Genomic DNA, 5,068 nt, shown 5'->3' on the forward strand with positions numbered 1-5,068 from the left:
ATTTATAAATTAAAAAGAAATATGAAAAAGTTGAACAATGTTGAAAGTAGTGTTGAATTTTTGAAATGTTGCATATATATATTTGTATATATATATATATATATATATATATATATATATATATATATATATATATATATATATATATATATATGGTGAATAACTGAATATAATGGTTCATAATTTTAAATATTATTAAAGAAAATTTGATTTTATTTCGTTCATAAGTTGAATGAGTAGGAAATAATAATTAATTTATTGTTAAAGAGTTTTAAAGATATAATGAACGGTGATTTATAAATTAAATAATTAAATTAAACAATCACCCACAGGCAGACAACCCATCCAACCAATTCATCAACGTCGTTAGTACAATTTCATCAGTTCACATATTTTACTTTAAATTCTATTTTTATACCGTGCCCTGTTAGCAGATTCAATTTCTTCAACCATCACATATTTTTTGCTTATTTATTTTCATTTAAAACGTGGTTATATCAATTTTAGTGTGCTGTGTATTTCAATTCGTTGAACCGGTGTTCTTTGATATTTCGTTAATTTTTTTAAACAAATTCTCAATCATTTGATTCAATTTTTATTTTCAATCATTCATCATTCTGACGAATTCAACATTTGCATTTATCAATTATTACAAATAAATTTATTATTAATAATGATTAATATAAATGTTGACATTCAAAACACCTGCTAAATAATTTTAAAACTGAATATTGTTTCTACTGTCCAGCGTAGCAAACCCGATTTGATAGATTTCCCAGCATCGGCGGCCGCATGTTCAACATCCATCGGACAAACTCTGCTGCCCATCTTAAGAAAGGTACATTCGCCTCTTTTCTTGTTTTTCAGTTTTTGTCAAAAGCATTCCACTAAATCATTATGACGTGGTCGTAGGATTCACCCACTCATTAAATGCTTGTTGAATCAGAAAATTGAAACTCTTTTTAATACGATGGAGTGTCTATTAATGAAATTAGTTGCCCGTGCGTAATTACTTAATTAAATTTTAATTCAAACGCACTCTATCTAGATGAAGATCTCGGCGAGTTCATTTGCAGATTTCCAACAAGCGCTAGAAACATCTGATCGTCTGTGTCCTGGCATAGTCGATGAGTTTGTCGGCGAACTGGTAGCCGCACACGTTGGCCACAAGCTGGCTTGGGATAAAGTCACTGCGGCTATTCAAAGAGTTGAGAGTGGCTCTAAATGAGATGCTGCTGTTATATCCTCCTGGCCCATCCACTTCATCATTACTACAAATGGCTGAACCTGGATGATGCAAAAAAGATTAGAAGATGTTGAGTTCGCTATTTTTTGGTAGCGTGTTTGTGTGTTTAATGTTTTTTTACCCATCCCTTATCAGTGTGGCTTATTCATTGTCGTTTGTATGTATGTCTGTCTTGTTAATTTAGTTTGTTCAGTGTGGCTCAGTGTGGCTTATTTATTATCGTTTGTATGTATGTCAGTCTTGTTAATTTTGTTTGTTGATCAACTTTTTTTTTATTTAGTTTCTTTTCATATAGAAAAAATGCATCTCGAAACTTATATAGACTTAAAATTTTTTATGTAGTGAAACTTATGTCGGAATGTGTAATTTATACTGTGGATGGTGTTTCTTTGGACGATAATTACACTGAACCTAAAGATTATTTATAAATTCGTTTGTAAATTGTTGATGGAATTTTAATTTGTTCAAAGTATCAAATTTTATATGTCCATTAAATATTCGTTTGTAACGTTATTGAATTGATAATCGCATTGTAAAGCAACAAGCTTGTTATTTATCATCCTCAATTGTTTTACAACATTCAACATTCATGCTAATAGTTAAATTTGATATTCCATTATCTGTATCAAATGGTTTGTTTTATCCTCAATTCTTGGCTTTGTTTCTATTTAAATGTCTTTGTAAGTTGATTTATAAATGTATCTAATATTACACAACGCACACACCACATATACGCCACACACACACACACACACACACACACACACACACACACACAAACGCACACTCACACACACACGCACACACACCAAATGATTTTAACAACCTTTGCCGTCAATAGTCATTTAAGTCAATGTCTAACCATAATATCTATCCTGTCTTGTCATTATGATTCAATCAAATTAATTTAGTTTTTTTGAGTGATGCCATTAAGTCAGCCTTATTTTATTTCAATCTTTCATGATTTGGTTTTTTTTTATTTTTTGATTATTACGAAATAAAATTAATGCCACATTTAAGTAATTAACGATTGAGTTGTCTAAATGTTAATATAATCGGGTGTGATCATGGTCAAGCAACAATTTTTTTAGCAATCACGTTGTTGTATACGCCAGGCTCAAAGTTCAATTTATAAACTGCAGACAGATACATAAACGAACGGCCAATACACTTTTGTTATTATTATTATCACTTGTTGGTAATGTTTATTATACACATACATTCCATTGCACAGTACGATCAATCTTACGCAGCGTATTTGTATTTGAAGTGACGATGTGTCTAGAATTTTTTTGAGTTGATTTCATTCACAATTAATAGTAGATTGCCCACACATCGATGTAAATATTGACGATTGTAATGTAAATAATTTTTTAATTTATTGTAATTTTGATTGAACCCTATACAAAATCGTGCTTTCTTTAATTATTGTCGCCGCACAGTCATAATCATAATTTATTGATAATATTATTACCAACTTCTTTTTTTGATATATAAGCTTATGTTTATTGAATGCTAATTTTAAAATTTTATTTATAATTGTATTGATTAGTAAATAGTCAATTATTATTTATTTTTACTTTTATTAAGTTTTTTTATCGTCTATTTTTCATGATCGTTGGTACATCAGGGCTTAAAATCGTATTTGTTCAACCGATTGAATCAACAATACTAACAGAGTTTTTAACAAACTACGAATATATGTACCTAATTTCTGTTTTTTCTGATTACTCTCAAATAATTTACGCATAGCAAACAAACTGATATAGATTAACACAATTCATAATGTTATGTATCATATATTATCTAATTTTTCCATAAAAAAGATGTGTGTACATTTGAAAGTTTCAACTAATTCAAGCACTATGTTCAATTTGATTTACACAAGCAATATTATTTAAACCAAAAATATTATTAATTTTTTTTATTGTTTATACACTTAGCCATTGAGAAATCGAAATGCTAAAAAACACACACAATCGTCCATTTTTATAGACACTTTAAAATTGGTGCTTCAATTTTTTTAATTATTTTTTAAATAAATATTTCTTTCAAGTAATAACCAGTGTGCAATGAATGTGCTTGCGGTCATAGCAAAATTGTTCAACGATGCACTAACACAGTTGTAAATAAATAAAATGTTTATGAACTTATCATATAAACTGACCACTTCACCAGGCTCTCAAGTTCTCAACAGCTTTAAGATAGCTTTCGAAAATACTTCACTCATTATATTTGGTCCTCTTTGTTGTTAGTGCTTCTATAAATATCTCGTTTTATAAATCGTTTATGTTCCTCATTGATATCAAAAATCTCTTTTTCTAGGAGTACTGTTCGTGTTTCTTCATAATTACCTACCTGGCATCTTCTCCCCATTGTCCAATCAAGTTCACACAGATCAGACATCCCTCTTTCAATCTTTTATCCAGGATTTACCATAGGTTTTCTCTAATTTGAAAATGTCTGAGACTGTCAATAGGCATTATGACCTGCAGTTGTAATTCATGACATCAAAAAACAAGCAGAAAAAGTTGTTTTTTGAAGAAATTAATAACTAGGTCTCTCTACCTCCGGTAAAATTTCCATGCAATATTTGTGTCACATCTCACACGTCACAATCATTTTTTCTGGAGCAAATAAGTCATTTATATAACAATATTTATATATTGTGCGAGCATATCTACTTTTCTTATGTTATTAACGATTTTTTGTTGGTATATTGTTGATCATTTGGTATTCATAATTATACAATGTAATTTTATTTCTTTATTCATGTTGACTTTTTTACTTCCATTAAGTTAATTAGAATCCAAAATACTTGTTTTTGAGAAATTCAATGTTATTTGTTGAAAATAAACAATGTAACGGCAGGTATGATGTAGGAAATAAATATAAACAGATCGTCACCACTATCGATGTTTGCCTAACCATACGAGCCTATTAAAGGCTTCTGGTCTGAGGTTTGGAAATAAATAAAAAGGAAAAAACAGAAAAGAAACACTTCGTTGTATGTGATTGTTAACCATTTCGGCCTCAAAACATTCAGTAGCACGGTCATGGAAAATTCAAATTGTAATTTATAACTTCCGCCATCATCTGGCAGCAAAATTTGAAAATTTGAGAAACAAAAAAATTTTGATAACGTAAGACGGCGTCTAGTTTGCATTTTAATGTAATTAATCATTTAATGTAACTGTGGTGTTTTAAACAAAGATCTATTTTAAAATCACTCGCTAGGAAAAATTTTTGAACGTGCAATTTTAAGTGGCTTTATAGGAACTTCTATTTAATTTACAAGTTATGATAAAAAAACAAAATAGATAAAAAATAAAAAAAAATAATTATACCTGCAGTTGTAATCTTTAGCTTAAAGGATAAAAAAACGTATATAGGTCTACATGAGTTATTAGATAAATATAATGAATACTTTGAATTATATCAAAAAAAATTTTTAAATTAAAAAAGAATAATTTCCTTACTCGTATAAAAGTCACAGTTACCATTCATTACCAGAAAGAATGAAAGAAATATAACCACAGCTCTCCAACATTATGAACCCACGTGATTATCACATATAAGAAAGAAGAGATTAATTATAAATGTTGAATTAAGTATTCTGTATTGCGTTGTGCGTAAATATTAACACATCCTCATTTAACGGCCCTAAAAAATAATTTTCTATACAGACGTGTAGACGAGAATGATGGCGGACGTTGTTACAACAAATGAACATTCTACAAAAAGGATTCTTACTTCAGAACTTACCTTGCTCAACTTACCTACAGCGTACAATTTCAAATGACATCAATCATTTAATAAAAA

Source organism: Helobdella robusta, assembly GCF_000326865.2.
Source record: "Helobdella robusta unplaced genomic scaffold HELROscaffold_9, whole genome shotgun sequence".
Taxonomy (NCBI): domain Eukaryota; kingdom Metazoa; phylum Annelida; class Clitellata; order Rhynchobdellida; family Glossiphoniidae; genus Helobdella; species Helobdella robusta.